Below are 18,731 nucleotides of genomic sequence, written 5' to 3'. Positions count from 1 at the left end.
GTACCTAGCTAGGCCCAGGCAGGGAAGAGGAGGCTTTGGGGAGATAAGAACACCTTGTAATAGTCAATACGACTGAACTGTAAGTTATATCACTGTCTTTGTGTTTGGAACTACGAAGGAAAAGCAGCACTGTTTATATTCTTGTTTCTTGTCACTAATAATGAAGTTTATGAGAGTCTTTTGCCACATTCCAGCCTGAATCTGTTCTCACTACTCCAAGACATCTTGTGGTGCCACAGAGCAGGACTAAAGCTAGGTGGTTAAAGTTAGCTGTCTCTCTTTAAGGTAGCTGATTATATTCAATAGTGTGGCTGCACTATTGAAAATACCTAACTTTGCTATCTGAACAGTGACGGAATATGGAGCTCATTGATTTTTGGGACACTGGCCATTTGGTATTGTTTTGAACAACCTAAAATAAATCTGCCTAGTTTGATTTGGAATCTTTATTCATTTTAAATGAATGCACATCCCTACTTCCCATGTCTAGCTGGCTAATAATTGTTTGTGACTTTTTCTCCAGGATCTTGTCCAAACCTTATTTAAACTCAGCTATACTATGATTATGTCTTCTGGCAAGATTCCCCAGTTTGTGCATGGAGTGAAAAAAATACATTGTATGATTTGTTTTAAATCTGCTGATGATTAGCTTCATGGTATGTCCCCTTATTTCAATATTATTGAAAAAGGTAAACAACTATCCCCTATTTACCTGTTTCGCCCTACTCATAATTTTATAAATCTTTATCATTTCTGTAAGGACCCCCAGCTCATTCAGAGTGAATCAGTTTTCTGGGGAGGCACAGAGAGATTAGTTACCAAGATGCTTGGGGTTTACTCCCCCATGTGGGAAAAGCAGATGGTGTACTCTGACTATATTAAACCCCTTCCACCATCTCAGAGCATTTTTGAGTTGGATTTTCTAAGTTAACCTTCCTAACAGCAGCATATCCTATGTTGTACCAAGTTTATTATGTTCCTGGGTTAGGCTTCTGGAGTCTCTCTAAATGGAGACTTGGGACAGTAACAGAGACAGATGCCTTATCTCTGTGTCTTTTGCCCATGTTTTGTTAACTGTTCAAGTTGCCAGCAGACGATGTTCTTTTTCCACCCTTCCTGTCTCGTTTGTTTGTTTGCTTTTTTTTTTTTTAAGTAATATTTTGTCTTTTTGTGTTACTGAGCACCAGGGGCTCAGATGCTAAGAACATAAGAACATAAGAAAATGCCATACTGGGTCAGACCAAGGGTCCATCAAGCCCAGCATCCTGTTTCCAACAGTGGCCAATCCAGGCCATAAGAACCTGGCAAGTACCCAAAAACTAAGTCTATTCCATGCTACTGTTGCTAGTAATAGCAGTGGCTATTTTCTAAGTCAGCTTAATTAATAGCAGGTAATGGACTTCTCCTCCAAGAACTTATCCAATCCTTTTTTAAACACAGCTATACTAACTGCACTAACCACATCCTCTGGCAACACATTCCAGAGTTTAATTGTGCGTTGAGTAAAAAAGAACTTTCTCCAATTAGTTTTAAATGTGCCCCATGCTAACTTCATGGAGTGCTCCCTAGTCTTTCTACTATCCGAAAGAGTAAATAACCGATTCACATCTACCTGTTCTAGACCTCTCATGATTTTAAACACCTCTATCATTTCCCCCCTCAGCCGTCTCTTCTCTAAGCTGAACAGCCCTAACCTCTTTAGTCTTTCCTCATAGAGGAGCTGTTCCATTCCCCTTATCATTTTGGTAGCCCTTCTCTGTACCTTCTCCATTGCAATTATATCTTTTTGAGATGCGGCGACCAGAATTGTACACAGTATTCAAGGTGCGGTCTCACCATGGAGCGATACAGAGGCATTATGACATTTTCCGTTTTATTCACCATTCCCTTTCTAATAATTCCCAACATTCTGTTTGTTTTTTTGACTGCCGCAGCACACTGAACCGACAATTTCAATGTGTTATCCACTATGACGCCTAGATCTCTTTCTTGGGTTGTAGCACCTAATATGGAACCCAACATTGTGTAATTATAGCATGGGTTATTTTTCCCTATATGCATCACCTTGCACTTATCCACATTAAATTTCATCTGCCATTTGGATGCCCAATTTTCCAGTCTCACAAGGTCTTCCTGCAATTTATCACAATCTGCTTGTGATTTAACTACTCTGAACAATTTGGTATCATCTGCAAATTTGATTATCTCACTCGTCACATTTCTTTCCAGATCTTTTATAAATAAATTGAAAAGTAAGGGTCCCAATACAGATCCCTGAGGCACTCCACTGTCTACTCCCTTCCACTGAGAAAATTGTCCATTTAATCCTACTCTCTGTTTCCTGTCTTTTAGCCAGTTTGTAATCCACGAAAGGACATTGCCACCTATCCCATGACTTTTTACTTTTCCTAGAAGTCTCTCATGAGGAACTTTGTCAAATGCCTTCTGAAAATCCAAGTATACTACATCTACCGGTTCACCTTTATCCACATGTTTATTAATTCCTTCAAAAAAGTGAAGCAGATTTGTGATGCAAGACTTGCCCTTGGTAAAGCTATGCTGACTTTGTTCCATTAAACCATGTCTTTCTATATGTTCTGTGATTTTGATGTTTAGAACACTTTCCACTATTTTTCCTGGCAGGTTTTAGGAGAGGTGCCTTTCCTTTAGAAAGGACTGGGAGCCGAAGAAGTGTCATCAAGGAAGAATGGACTTATATCCATTTTTGAAGGAGAAGAAGTTGAGCTATGGTGTAAGAGTTTGTTATGGACATCAGGAAGAATCATCAGAGAAGTGTGGTGTTACAAGGTAGGCATCAGGTGCCGCATAGTAGAGAATGAAAAATAGTGAGGACTACGGGAAAGGTATTAGAAATAGAATTTCTGTGATTTCTGGAAGTAAATTGGGACATGCTATATCATATACAATTAGAATGCTCTCAGGGGAGGATGCTAGTACTAGCCTGCACTGCAGACCCCATTTGCTAGTCAAAGAAGCAGTACCAGCACCAGCACAAAGAAAATGCAAGAATAGGGGAAGTCAATCTCCAAAGCCAATCTTCCAACCTCTGAAGTGACAGGCAAGCAGTCCCCAGATCCATGTCTGTGGCAAATCTTTCAGTCCCAAACCAAGGTTTTCCCACCTAAGTGTTGTATATCCCTTCTTATTCTTCTCTTTTCCAAGACGAAGATCCCTAACCTGTTTAGCCATTCTTCCTAAGGGAGTCATTTTATCCCTTTATAATTTTTTTGCCCATCTCTGTACCTTTACTAGTTCCACAGTGTTTTTTTGGGAGATGGGGAGACCAAAACTTTACACAGTGCTCAAGGTCTTATCACACCATGAATTGATAAAGAGGCATTATTATAGTCTATGTTTTATTTGACTTTCCTTTTCAAATAATTCCTTACGTTTTATTTGCTTTTTTGACCACCACCACATATTGAACTGAAGATTTCAAAGTATTGTCCACAAGGTCCTTTTCCTGGGTGGTTGTTCCTATTATGGATTGCAGCATTGTACACCTGTACTTGAGATTATTTTTCCCTATGTGCATCGCTTTGCACTTGTCCACATTAAATTCTACGCCATTTTGAAACCCAGTCTCCTTATTTTGCAAGGTCCTTCTGCAATTCTTCACAATCCACTGCTGTTTTAACAACTTTGAATAATTTTGTGTCATCTGCAAATTTGGTCACCTCAGTTTTTGCTCCCTTTTCGCTCCTTTGTCCAGATCATTTATGAATATGTTAAATAGTATCAGTCCCAATACAGATCACTGGGGTACTCCACTATTGATTTTTCTCCAATTAGAGAACTGATCATTTAATCCTACTCTGTATTTCCTGTTTTTAACTAGTTACCAATCCACAATAGGGCACTGTCTTCTATTCCATGACCCTGTAATTTATTGAGGAGTCTGTCAGGGGTACTTATAAGAACATAAGAAACTGCCATACTGGGTCAGACCAAGGGTCTATCAAGCCAAGAATCCTGTTTCCAACAGTGGCCAATCCAGGCTAGAAGTACTTGGCAAGTACCCCAAAACAAAGTGTATCACACATTACTGATGTTGTGGAGCGCTAGGAGAGCGATCCCACTCCTGGGTGATGTGTGTCCTTGGGCCACGGCTCGACCCCAGAGGGCTCTGAAGAGGTGCCGCAGGAGGCGTGGCATGCCCGAGCATGGGCTGGACGGGAGCAGGGCTGGAGTGACATGGAAGACAGGCCCTCCTCCGGACCTGCACGCTTCGGAAGACCCAACAACGCAATGTTGGTCTTGTGAACAGTCCTCCGACCGTTCCTAGCCCTTTCAGACCTGCCGCAGGGTACGGCATGAAGCGGCAGGCCGGATGGAGGCCAGGGCAGTGAAGACTGCAACATGGATTCAGACGAGACTCAGGAACGACGTAGACTCAGGCATAGACGTGGACTTCAGGAACGAGGTGCAGGATGCATAGACGTGGGCAGGCACAGACGTGGACTCAGGACGAGGTACTGGATGCACAGAGGTGGAATCAGGAACGAGGGCTGAAGGAAGACATGGGCACTGTCCCTCAGGGCGCCCTACTCAGACCACCCGCGGGACTGAGTCGCGGACCACCCTGCCTCATGCATGCCCTACTCAGCCCTGGAAGGCTGGTCGCAGACCACACTGAGAGCGGGAGAGCACAGGAAAGAGGAAGCAGGTTTGCTGCACTCCTGGCACCTCAAGGCACGGATACGCTGCACTCCTGGCAGCTTCAAGGCAAGGATACGCTGCACTCCTGGCAGCTTCAAGGCAGGTTAAAGCATCAGGATCAGGAACAAGGATTAAGACAGACCTCAGTGCTGGAACAAGGACATCTGGAACAGCAGGAACAACAGGACTGGAACACGGATACTGGAACAGGAGACACACCTCAGGGCAGGAACATGGACATCAGGAACAGCAGATAACATCAGGACTGGAACACAGGTACTGGATCAAGAGACAGACCTTGAGACTGAAACGGTAGGCAGACATCAGGACTGGACGAGGAGCTCCGACAGAGAACACAAAACATAGGACCTTGCAGAAGGCTGGAACACGGACGACTTCCTGGAGCGAAGGTTCTCAGGAGTGACCAACTCCTTGCGAAGGCAAAGACAGAATGAACGCTGAGCCCTTTAGTAGAGCTGAGGTGGACAACGCCCAGGGAGGGGTCAGCAGGGGGCCACACCTGGCTGGCCCTAGAAGAGGAGCAGAGAGGCGCGTGCTCGCGCCCTAGGAGGCTGGAGTGGAGAACTGGAAGCTGGTGGTGTCCTCAGCCACATGGAAGGCCAAGGAAGCAGTGGAGCAGCCCTGGGCTGGAGCTGGGTGAAGGCAGGTCAGTGGAGCAGCTCCCAGCTGCAAGGACAGAAGCAGGAAGAAGCAGAGAGAGGTAAGGCTGGCTGCAGGCACGGGCAGAGAGAACAGAGAGCTGTAAGGACTGAAGCAGGAAAAGGGCTGACTGCAGGAACGGCTCCATGCCGTGAAGACAGCCCCAGGAGGAGAGGTAAGACTGCAGGCAGAGTAGAGAGCTGTAGCAGGCTGCAGGCACTGGCAGGGACGGCTTCCCAGCCAGGCAAGGACTCGGGCTGTAGCAGGCACCAGCAGAGACGGCCTGCTGACTCAAGGGCCCGGGATCACAGCAGCACGTCGGGAGAAGGCAGGAACAGCTGCGGGGACAGCCCCAGCTGATTCAGGGAGAAAGCAAGCAGCGTCAGCAGCCCGACTGGCTGTGGCAAGGTAAGAGCCTGCCCACGCTCTTTGCGGGCAGGAGCGTAACAGTACCCCCTCCTCAAAAGCCCCCCCTCAAGCCTCTTGTCAACAGCTTGAGAAGAAGGCGGTAGTCCATACCGTCGAGGGCAAGCGAGGATCCAAGGATGAGCTGGTACTTCTTGGCGAGTAACTGTAGCAAGAAGAATACTGAAGCAGAAGACAAGGCAGAAGTGGTCAAGGTCCAGGCAAGACAAACACAGAACATGGAATGCTGAAGGCGCAGGTCAGGCAGGATGAAGGGTACAGAATCACAAGATGGCATCTTGGTTCTAGGAGCAAGGCAGAGGCAAGGCTCCATCCAAGGCTTGGCTTGAGTGGAGGTCCTCAGACTTAAGACTGAAGCTGTGGTGCAGGTTGGAGTACTAGGTGGAGGTTAGTCGTTGAGTAGATGATTCCAGGAACTTGGCAGTTCAGTGACTCACGATGGGTGCAAGGAGTCAAGGTAGCTGTTAGAGCTACGGCGAATAGAGGTGTAGAAGTCTCAACATGAAGGCAGATGTCCCAAGTTGGTCAAGAATATATGCGTAGGGACTTGATGAATGGATGACTTGGCAGACCTGCTAGCCGCTTGAATGCATCAAGGAGTAGACTCTGGTAGCACTGGAGACTGGAAGGTGACTCACAGTAAGTTTAAGTTGACTTCGAAGTATGGTGGGGCACTCGATGTTGGATGCCAACCAATCATTTAAGATGACAGGTTGAAGACATGCACTACTGGTGGTCACGGATGGATTCAGGCTTGGCAAAGCATGTAAGCTGGAGTTCTTCGGTTGGTAACCAGATTCCTTAGTGGAGACAAGTTGCTGATGCTCAGGTGGGTAGAACTGGCAGCTCAAGTAACTGGTGGTGAGAATCAGGATTAGAACAGTGCAGAGGATCAAAGAAACAAAAGTTCAGTAACTCCCATCTAGGAGTAAGCCCTGAGACTGGGCAGAATCTTGGTGTTGCTTGGTTAACAGACACTCACACTCGCGTGGTCCTAGGCTGATGGTAGAGATGTACATCCTCAGGATTGCTTGAGAGCAAGCTGGTAGTAGGTTACTTGAAAAGGCACACTTGGACCAGTACCTTTGCTTGGATGGAAGCTTGCAGCGGATCCCAGAAGAGGCTGCTGGACTCGTGCTCTGGGTGGTGAGTGAGACAAGCATGTGGTAACAGAAGTACTGTAGAGGCTGAGCGGGAAGAACGAAGACATCCGCTGGTTCAGCTGGAAGAGATGGCAGACACTCCAGGCCCCACTGGACTGAAGACCACAGATGGGGTGCAGGCGCCTCCTGCAGGTCGTCTGGAGAGGTGTACCACAAGCTGGCATGTAGTAGGCATCACTTGTAAGCATGGTGAACCCAGTGAGCGAGATGCGCAGGAATTTCAGCAGAGTAAGCTCTTCTGCGCAGGTACCTCTTGCTGGTGAACAAGCATTCTCGGAGGGAAAAAATAAAAAATTCTGGACAAGATGGTCATGCAACACAGGAACCAGGTGCTGCAGCGTGGAATATGGTGGTAAACCTGGGTGCAGGCGCCTCCTGCAGGTCGTACAGCAAGTGTACCCAGGCTAAGCAAAAGTCCCAAGAAGGCACTTGGTGAAAACAGGTGCTAGGCCTCTAGCGGTGTGGGAAAACAAAAGTTCAAATAAGCTGGCGCCTCCAGCAGGTCGGTAAAGCACAGCGGAAAAAACTGGGACTGAAGTTTTTTCCTTTTTTAAAAAAAAAAAAACTTCTTTGGCAAAGAAACTCCGGAACTTGGCACGGGCCCATCACAAGGACATGAACGCCGGACACATGGCCTTCGCAATCTGTTGTGGAGCGCTAGGAGAGCGATCCCACTCCTGGGTGATGTGTGTCCTTGGGCAATGGCTCGACCCCAGAGGGCTCTGAAGAGGTGCCGCGGGAGGCGTGGCATGCCCGAGCATGGGCTGGACGGGAGTAGGGCTGGAGAGACATGGAAGACAGGCCCTCCTCCGGACCTGCACGCTTCGGAAGACCCAACAACGCAATGTTGGTCTTGTGAACAGTCCTCCGACCGTTCCTAGCCCTTTCGGACCTGCCGCAGCGTACGGCACGAAGCGGCAGGCTGGATGGAGGCCAGGGCAGCGAAGACTGGAACATGGATTCAGACGAGACTCAGGAACGACGTAGACTCAGGCATAGACGTGGACTTCAGGAACGAGGTGCAGGATGCATAGACGTGGGCAGGCACAGACGTGGACTCAGGACGAGGTACTGGATGCACAGAGGTGGAGTCAGGAACGAGGGCTGAAGGAAGACATGGGCACTGTCCCTCAGGGCGCCCTACTCAGACCACCCGCGGGACTGAGTCGCGGACCACCCTGCCTCATGCGCGCCCTACTCAGCCCTGGAAGGCTGGTCGCGGACCACGCTGAGAGCGGGAGAGCACAGGAAAGAGGAAGCAGGTTTGCTGCACTCCTGGCAGCTCAAGGCACGGATACGCTGCACTCCTGGCAGCTTCAAGGCAAGGATATGCTGCACTCCTGGCAGCTTCAAGGCAGGTTAAAGCATCAGGATCAGGAACAAGGATTAAGACAGACCTCAGTGCTGGAACAAGGACATCTGGAACAGCAGGAACAACAGGACTGGAACACGGATACTGGAACAGGAGACACACCTCAGGGCAGGAACATGGACATCAGGAACAGCAGATAACATCAGGACTGGAACACAGGTACTGGATCAAGAGACAGACCTTGAGACTGAAACGGCAGGCAGACATCAGGACTGGACGAGGGGCTCCGACAGAGAACACAAAACATAGGACCTTGCAGAAGGCTGGAACACGGACGACTTCCTGGAGCGAAGGTTCTCAGGAGTGACCAACTCCTTGCGAAGGCAAAGACAGAATGAACGCTGAGCCCTTTAGAAGAGCTGAGGTGGACAACGCCCAGGGAGGGGTCAGCAGGGGGCCACACCTGGCTGGCCCTAGAAGAGGAGCAGAGAGGCGCGCGCTCGCGCCCTAGGAGGCTGGAGAGGAGAGCTGGAAGCTGGTGGCGTCCTCAGCTACATGGAAGGCCAAGGTAGCAGTGGAGCAGCCCTGGGCTGGAGCTGGGTGAAGGCAGGTCAGTGGAGCAGCTCCCAGCTGCAAGGACAGAAGCAAGAAGAAGCAGAGAGAGGTAAGGCTGGCTGCAGGCACCGGCAGAGAGAACAGAGAGCTGTAAGGACTGAAGCAGGAGAAGGGCTGACTGCAGGAACGGCTCCATGCCGTGAAGACAGCCCCAGGAGGAGAGGTAAGACTGCAGGCAGAGTAGAGAGCTGTAGCAGGCTGCAGGCACTGGCAGGGACGGCTTCCCAGCCAGGCAAGGACCCGGGCTGTAGCAGGCACCAGCAGAGACGGCCTGCTGACTCAAGGGCCCGGGATCGCAGCAGCACGTCGGGAGAAGGCAGGAACAGCTGCGGGGACAGCCCCAGCTGATTCAGGGAGAAAGCAAGCAGCGTCAGCAGCCCGACTGGCTGTGGCAAGGTAAGAGCCTGCCCACGCTCTTTGCGGGCAGGAGCGTAACAACTGATGCTAGTAATTGTAAACCGATGTGATATATAAAATCGATATATAAAATTGAACACTGGTATAGAAAAAAAAATATGTATTCAAAGTGAAGTATCAGTATTTGTTTTACCCAGACTATGTAATTCAGTCCTTGTTTGGTAGTTGTCTGAATATAAATCTTTTCTTCATTCCCCCTGCCATTGAAGCAGAGAGCTATGCTGGATATGCATTGAAAGTGAAGTATCAGGCTTATTTGGTTTGGGGTAGTAACCACCGTAACAAGCAAGCTACTCCCCTGCTTTTTTGTGGATGCAAATCCTTTTTTCCAAATGTCCTCTTGCCATTGGAGCAATGTTGGAGTCACATTAACTGTGTGTATGTTTATTGAATAAGGATATTAATCTCCAAGTAGTAGCTGTCATTCCCGCAAGCCACCCCCATGCCTTTCCTCTTCATTCACATCCTCTAGACTTTATGGATCCACAGTATTTATCCCACACCCCTTTGAAATCCTTCACAGTTTTGGTCTTCACCACTTCCTCCGGAAGGGCATTCCAGGCATCCACCACCCTCTCTGTGAAGAAATACTTTCTGACATTGGTTCTGAGTCTTCCTCCCTGGAGTTTTAAATTGTGGTCCCTGGTTCTGCTGATTTGTTTGCAATGGAAAAGGTTTGTCATTGTCTTTGGATGATTAAAACCTTTCATGTATCTGAAAGTCTGTATCATATCACCTCTGCTCCTCCTTTCCTCCAGGGTGTACATATTTAGATTTTTCAATCTCTCCTCATAAGTCATTCGATGAAGACCATCCACCTTTTTAGTTGCCCTTCTCTGGACCGCCTCCATCCTGTCTCTGTCCCTCTTGAGATACGGTTTCCAGAACTGAACACAGTACTCCAGGTGAGGCCTCACCAAGCACCTGTACAAGGGGATAATCACTTCCCTTTTCCCTTGAGGTTACTCTGGGGGGTGGGGGAGTGTAGGGTTTCTGATTATTATTGGCTGCTGTCTATTGTATTTGATCAAGTTATATTTTGTGCTGGAGAGAGGGCTGAGCAAGCTGAATATGAACTCTCACCCTCCCATCCACCCAAGTTAAAATAAGTAGTGGTTGGGGTACTTACGTTCCCTCCTAGGATCCCAACTCCACCTGGAGGAGGATAAGAGCTCCTCCTCCTGCCCAGCAGCTGGTGCAGCTCTCAGCTGCACCTGACTTAATCTTAAATTAATTCACTTCAATGGCTGTCCACGGATAGCCGATGGTGAAAGGACCAAACCCCATTCATAACTCAAGAAGTCCCAGGATCCTACTGCATAAAAATCAACAGACTGCCTTGGAAAACAGATCCCAAATCTCTACAGCAGGACAGTCATTAGTTAGGCCACATATTGAAAAGAACAAAACCTCCAGCTTGATTCCATGGGAAAAGCCAGGTATTTCTCACTCATCGCTGAGACTTTCTCCTGGGAGGAAGCTGTTCTGGTACTCAAGGCTGTCCATTCTTCCTCCTAGTACTTTTGGTAAGCCACCAGGCCTCACAGCCTAGGAGTAATCCTTTGGTCCATCAGTATCCAAAGTAAAAGAGAGGCTCTGCTGGGCTGGCAGAATCATTAGCCCTTAAGGGATATCCCCAGAACCCAGGATACATCCTGTTCATTTGGCCTCCCCACTCCCAGAATCCCCCTCCCTCTCACTCAGACTTATATATATATATATATATCAGGGATAGACTTCACCTAGAGGTAATCTCTCTGAATGCTTACGGCACTTAACATAATAGTCAAAGAAAAGTTCATCCTGTACTGGAAAACCAATCCTCCAGATCTGGTAAATGGTAGAGGTTGAGCAGCAGAGAAGCAGTACAATTGGAAGGTATACGTAGTCTCCAGATTTAGACCAGGGCTACACACATTTCCAACAAGCAAAACAAGAGCATCAGATGCACTAACCAGGACTAAGAGACATCACTACTAATGACTGATCAGAATTTAGAAAATAATATTGAAATAATTTAATGCAAAGGGATTTGTTCTGTTTTCTGTGTAAGCTAGATATTACTGCTTCCCTACTGAACAAACTGCTTTTCCTCAAGACAAGAAGCATGCCTGATGGAGAAAGGGCTTTATCTTTTTTAAGTGATTGCTTCTCTGCTGATATGCAATTTCTTGGAAAATGAGATCTGCCATCCTTAATGGTATTCTTTTTAAATTGCTATATTAAGCTCACTGGTATTGAGCAAGAGCAATTTAACCTCCTGCAGCCATGAAATACAGGTCAGCATAAATCTGCACACTCCTACTTGAAAGCCAGGTGAAACTGGTAATTTATCAAAAAATAACAAATAAATAAGTCCATAAAATAACCTTTTTCATTAGGTTTCCTAATTTTCATAATGCTGATTTGAGATTTAGTTGTCTCAGCCTATCATATTTTTTTCCAGCTCTATTGGTGACACTCATAAATGTAGCTAATGACCTCAACTCTCTTTGATCTGAAAATATTGCTAGTCATAATGAAAAACTTGATGGCTTTTCATACGGCTTTCCTATTACCTATACCCATGCTGCAGTGAGCAGCTGCAATTTGTTTAAACTTCTTCACTGCTGAGCAGAAAGTAAAATATAAGGGTCTACGGTTGGAAATTAGGGAACGAGCTGGGATGAGAAGCATTAATAACAACAAATGCAACTTAAATGAACCATTTAGTTTTCACCTCTCAAATATATGCGAGTGTCAAAAATGAAGGACAAAGGAAACATATTAAGAGGTGCTGACTTGGAAAGACAAATTTGCTTATTTAAAGGGTTTGATCTGAAAGCCAGCAATTTTCTGGCTGCTCAGAAAATTGTACAGGAGGTAGCTCTATGGTACCAAACAAAAATAGTACCTCAGAAATTTCTTAACAGTCCCTGCATAAAGTCTAGATTTGCATTTCAGTCCGATATTCAAAGCACATTCAGCGCTATTTAGCCAGATAAGCGGGAGTTATGCAGCTAAGTAGCTGCCGCTGAATGTGCTCCTACATTCAGTGGCCACTGCACATCCGTATAAGTCTCTTACATGGCTAAAAGTTACACGCTCAAAAAGTAGGTGTTCGTAGTTAGCCGCGTAAGTATATATATAAGTTTAGATGTGCCATAGAGCAAGTCTAAACTTAGCCGGGTAGGCTTAGCCAGCTACGAGCGTGTGTGTATATATAAAATCCAAAATAACATAAATTGAACACTCATGTACACATTTAGCTTAATAACTAGTATAGCAAACAATTAAAGCAAAAATACTTATCATCCTATAAGCATTTATTGTTTATTCAACAACCAATATGTGTTATTTAAACAACCATAAAGTAAAACCCTCAAAATATTTAAAATATGTCTTTAGCAAAAGAGCACAGTCCTTAATGACATAGATGGTCCAATGCAGGACTAGATCGTATAGATCTTAAGTCCTCACAAATAGTGTTTTCACTGTAGGTTTACAAGCAGTAACTACTCTTCATTGACCACAGATTCTTTAATTCTTGAATGCCCTGAAGGAACGGGGATAAATAACTCCTTTCGACAAAGGGTCCTTTGTTTCACCCTGAAAGGGCTTCATCAGGAGAAGGCGTTCAAGCAGAGCAACTGGACCATTAAAATTGTCATTTACAGCACTTAGATTTTCAAATCATCGGACCATATTTAAAAATGTTGCAATATGTAATTAAACTACCTGACAGCAGCCTTCCTTTCTTCAGTGTCTCGATCAGGGAAAACAAAAGTGAGAGCATTCAAGAATTAAATTATCTGTGGTCAACAAAGAGTAGTTTGCTATATTAATTATTACAATAAATGTATACATGAGTGTTCACTTTGTATTATTTTGGATTATAGCATCATTGGAACACTTGATTTTGTACTGCCTTTTGTTTCTCTCTCTCTCTCTCTCACTGTGCCACTTAATATACATCTTAACTTATCCAGATAAGTTCTAACCGGCTGAGTACCTGATTCATTAAAGGGTTTTCCCATAGACACAAAATGGGAGAAAAATCTCAATGAATCTGGCCCTATATATAAGCTGCTTACATGGCCAGCTCTTAATATCTACCCCTGGTATTTAACCTCAAAATGCCTCTCTAGCCTCCTATAAAGAGGGCAACTAAATAAGTAAATAAATACAAAAATAAATAAATTCATTTTTGCCTCCAACAATAAACCTTGGAATCATATGAATCTAGCTGATCAGCTGATTTAATATGTATTAGTGAGACTCTATGTGTCAACACATGCAGAGAAATGTAAATGTTCTGATGCCTAAAACAGTGAATTTTGAGATTTTAGTAATTTGGTTGTGCTCAAAATTATTTTGAAAAATGTATATTGTTACTTATGAGTGTTGATATAATAACATCTTTAAACATTTAAACCCTCTATTTACCACCAGAGTACATAGTTCAAGTCTACCCATACTGTCATATTAGGCATGGACCAAGGAATGGACCAAGGAATGGACCAAGGAATGGACCAAGGCATGGACCAAGGAACCTCATTCTTACTCGCTATACTAGATATCTCTGCTGCTTTCGACACTGTCAACCACCAAATACTCCTATCCCGGCTATCAGAAATCGGCATCTCTGGCACTGTACTATCATGGTTTACCTCATATCTCACCCATAGAGAATACCTGGTCAACATTGACAACTCTGAGTCCCCACGCATACCCCTCCTCCAGGGTGTCCCCCAAGGATCCTCCTTATCCTCCACCCTCTTTAACATATATCTTCTTCCCCTCTGCTATCTACTTTCTAACCTCGGTCTCAATTTCTTCATGTATGCGGATGATGTACAGATCCTCATCCCCATGCAAAAAACCCTACAAGAAACTCTAAACTTCTGGGAATCCTGTCTTGCCTCCATTAACTCTCTCTTAGACAGCCTCCAACTCGCTCTTAACACAGCAAAAACTGAAATCATCCTCATTTCCAACAAACTCGAGGTTACCTCACAGGCCTCTACTAAAACTACCCCCACAACCCTCCCCATCCTGCCATCTATAAGAGACCTAGGTGTTGTATTAGACAAACACCTTAATTTTCATCCACACATCAAATCCCTTCTAAAAACCGGCTTCTATAAACTCCACATCCTCAAGAAGCTCAAACCCCTCCTCCACCTTCAAGACTTTCGCCTTGTATTGCAGTCCACAATCCTATCAAAATTAGACTACTGCAATTCACTTCTCCTAGGCCTGCCCTACGCCACAATTAAACCACTACAAATCTTGCAGAACTCCATGGCACGAATCATCACAGACACTCGTAAGAGAGAACACATCACACCCATTTTAAAAGAACTGCATTGGCTCCCCATCCCTTTCCGTATAAAATACAAAACCCTTACAATACTCCATAACGTGCTTCACAAAAATGACCACGAATGGCTCAAGGAAACACCACGTTTCCGTACATCCAATCGTCCATCCAGAGCCTCCACGGCGGGCACTGTACACATCCCACCCCTCAAAATAGCACACCACTCCACTACCAGAGAGAGAGCCTTTACCATAGCCGGCCCCTCCCTCTGGAATTCTCTTCCCACGTATCTCCGCCTTGAACCTTCCTTACCCAACTTCAAAAAAGGCATCAAAACCTGGCTTTTCTTACAAGCATACCCTGACTCCAATCAGACCTAAACCCCCTTCTAATCCGTTGATGCATCCTAGGGAATTCCTGATTTTGTAAATTTGTTAATTTTTTATTCTCAGTTTTTTTTTAACACAGTTCCTATCAATTTCTCTCTCCCCTAGCACTTCACTACCTTTCTCCTTCCCGCAACTTCTGCGCTTACTGTCACCTGACCCCCATCCTCTCCTTTTTCCTTCACTGCTCCACCTCCCCCCTCCCTGTTATTTGTAATTTCCTCTTCCTCCTTTACAATGTTGATTGTGAACCGGCATGATATGTCCTATGAATGTCGGTATATTTTAAAAGCATTTAAATAAATAAATAAATAAATAAATATTACAGAGTATCAACTATGCAATTTGTCATTTTGTTTAATTGCCATATATTCAAGAGTTGGACCAAAATATTGGAACTTCTAATCGAATTTGTAAGTCCTGGCCATAATCTTGACAGCTGCATAGAAACATAGATGTCTGCAGCTAAGGACCACTTGATCCACTCAGTCTGCCTGTATGTTCCTAACTACTGTTTTTTTCACAGCTGTCTTCACCTTACCTTTGCCACTAAAATCCCTTTAGATCTGATTTTCAAAATGTCTTACACACATAAACCCTGTTTTATGAATATAAGTAGTACTTTGAAAATCAACCAAGGGCTAGTGTGTGTAAATGTCTGCACAAAACCCACTTTCATGCATGGAAGTAGGCATTCTGGAGGGTGGAGTTGGAGCAGGGATATCACAAAGATGCATTTTTATTTATTTTAAAAATATTATAGCCTGTCATTTCTAAAGTCCATGAGGCCCATATTCAAAAGCCATTTAGGCGTAGATTTATCAAATTGCTGTAAATATTGCATGTGGTAGAAAAAGGGGTGTGTTTTATGGTAATTACAATGTGTGCTTTGCAAATGTATTACTGTGTTAACTTTTCAGTAATACCTACATATGTGAGAGAGAGAGAGAATGAGAGAGAGAGAGAGAGAGGGAAAGAGAGAGCCTCTGAGGGTGGCACCATAGTAAGCAGCTATTTATGCTACTATAAGAGGCCCACCTAGTAATGCGAGGTGAGGTTTAGGTAGTAGTGTAGGGGTTAGGGGCCACTTTACATGCAGAGTGAGACGTATGAACAGAACAGTACACTTTTGTGAAGATTTGATGTCCTTAGGAGTGAGGAAACTCACACAAAGATGAGATTTGTACAATGTTCTCTCAAACTAGCTTGATGGACCCAGAGAGTCCACTCTGCATGTAAAAGTGGCCCCTAACCCTTACACTACTACCTAAACCTCAGTTACTCAGTTACTAGGTGGCCCTCCTATAGAGATATAAATAGCTAACTACTACAAGTGCCTTGTAGATAGTCTTTCTCTCTCTCTCTCTCTCTCTCATTCTATCTACAAGGCACTTGTAGTAGTTAGCTATTTATATCTCTATAGGAGGGCCACCTAGTAACTGGAGGTGAGGTTTAGGTAGTAGTGTAAGTTGGGCGTTTCTAAGATTTTAAGTCTTCAATAAAGGATTGGATTTTTTGACATCTTGGCTTCTAATCCCCATTTTGTTGCCTCCACGGCTTTGTTAGATAGCCTTCCTTGTTGCTTTCTTAACCCATCATTGCTTTTTTCTCATCCAGCCTGCTTGCCTTGTCAATCCCTCTTGTCTCACTTTTGTTTCTGACCCTTGCCTGGACATTGACTGCTCTTGCTTGCCGCCTGCTACTGGCCCTGGATGTTCTACCACGCTATACCCTGAGAGACTCTCGCCTATGTCCTGCTGGCTTCCTGGAGCCCAAGGGCTCAACCTGCAGAGCAAGGGGTTGGTAAAGGTGATGCTTCTGACCAGCTTTGCCTCAGGGTACAGTGTGGGCCTAGGGGGTTTGCTTCCTAGGAAATGCCAACCACACCTCAGCAACAAGGGTCCACTTCCATTACAAGTATTTTAAATTGAATCCTTCATGCAATTTGTAACCAATGTAATTCATGGAGAACTGGTGTAATGTGGTTGTAATGAGAAGTCCCTGTTAAAATTTGAATTGCAGAATTTTGTTTACTCGAAAGACTTTGCAGGAATAATGAGGTAATCCTAAATAAACAGAATTACAATAGTCCAGGCTTACCAAAACTAAGGCCTAAAATATTATTCTAAAGTCTGCAACATCAAGATAGGGTTTGACTTTTCTCAGGATTTACAATTTATAAAAAGAGTTTTGAACAACAGATTTAAGGAGTAATTTAAATTAAATTTTGGTGTCCAAAATCACTCTCAGGTTTTTTGCTTTATCACCGCTAAGTATAGAAATTCCCTCAACTGAAACTGAAACAAAAAAATCAGGAGCAGGGCAGTGACCTGATAATTTCTGTTTTGGAAACATTTAGGTTTAGTTTATTGTAAAAAAAAAAAAAAGCCACGTTTTGATAGTAATAATGTAAAGTCAAATGAGGTCTAATGTGCTAGTTGCATTTGAATTGATTGGAAAGAAAAACCGTATAGTGAAGCATAATATGAGTAATGTAATTCAAGGCCTGATAACAGTTTAGAAATGGGACAGAAGTATGTTAAACAGAGTAGCTGAGCGTGATGAATCTTGAGGAACTCTGGTACAAAAGGATACCAAGATGAAGCTTCGGCTCCACAGAATCCATGCTGACAGCATTTGCAGAGATATGAACAGAACCAATTGAAAACTGTATCCACAATGCCTGTTTCATGTTTTCAAAAGTGTGCATGTAAGTTGCCAATCACAAGTTTTGCCTTTCTTCCAGGAGATGTAACTTTGTGCATGGACCATTCCATGCCTATCCAGCCAATTAAGGAAGAATTTTCAAAGCAAGCTTTTAGAAATCCTTGGTTTTGGAGTTGACCACCAAGCAATAAAGCAAAAGACAACTGGTTAGTCATCTGAAGACATTTATATATTAGTCATAATTCACAAAGTTGTTTAAGAAAATATTTTTTCTATATCCTGCTCTCTTATAAGTCATAAAATTACATTAGCAGCAACACATGCTACATAGAGGTCCATATTCATTTACTGACTAGCTTGAAAAGTTATCAAGAAAAAAGAGCCTATAAGTTCCCAATCAATAAATCAAAAATCAAAGAAAAAAAGGAAACCCTGAACAGCAGTAAAGAGATATTACCACTTCCTCCAAAAAACTCAAACAAGAAACAATGAATATTTTATCTTTAGGCCGAAAAAGAATTTATTACTTTTATAACCGCATCAGCAAGCCTGACAAAGTCCCTCAACAGCTGATGAGGTCTTCCGGTCTAATCAATCATTTGCGGTTTCAAAAAATGGTTATTCAACCTAAAGATGTCAAAAATTATAGAATGTAATTTTTGCTAATTATAGCTTTTTATATTTAATATTTACGTTGTCAGAATTATAAAATGTGTGAATGGACTGCTCAATGTTCTCCAAACTACTTCTCAATAGTATTGAGAAGTAGTAATAAAGTAATAAAGTAATACATTCTTTTTCGACCTAAAGATAAAATATTCATTTTTTGGAGGAAGTGGTAATGTCTTTTTACTGCTGTTCAGGGTTTCCTTTTTTTCTTAGCTTGAAAAGTTAGCCAGGTAAACTTACCTGGCCAATTTTGGAGGAATATTCAGTGGTGCAGCCATAATATTAAATATAACCAGCTATCTTAGAGATAGTTGGCTAAGTTTATCTGGCTAACTTTAGGACTGCTCTGTGGAGCACCCGGAGTTAGCTAATGTAACACACTATTGACTGCGAGGTGCTGCACAATGGTCAGCATCCCATACCTCAAAGTCCTG

General features: G+C 44.2%; 1 long non-coding RNA gene across 1 annotated transcript in view; it reads left to right on the top strand.

Moving 5' to 3' along the window:
* The first annotated feature begins 2,649 nt into the window (after positions 1–2,649).
* Positions 2,650–18,731, top strand: part of LOC115093268 — a 42,267-nt gene continuing 26,185 nt past the window's right edge. Inside the window, exons 1-2 of the long non-coding RNA XR_003857260.1 lie at positions 2,650–2,808; positions 17,708–17,834. This is a non-coding gene — a long non-coding RNA (uncharacterized LOC115093268). The remainder of the gene's footprint in view (positions 2,809–17,707; positions 17,835–18,731) is intronic.

The sequence above is a fragment of the Rhinatrema bivittatum genome, chromosome 6 (assembly GCF_901001135.1).
Source record: "Rhinatrema bivittatum chromosome 6, aRhiBiv1.1, whole genome shotgun sequence".
Classification (NCBI taxonomy): Eukaryota; Metazoa; Chordata; class Amphibia; order Gymnophiona; family Rhinatrematidae; genus Rhinatrema; species Rhinatrema bivittatum.
Note: the sequence above shows the minus strand (reverse complement) of the source record. Positions and strands in the feature narration are given on the sequence as shown.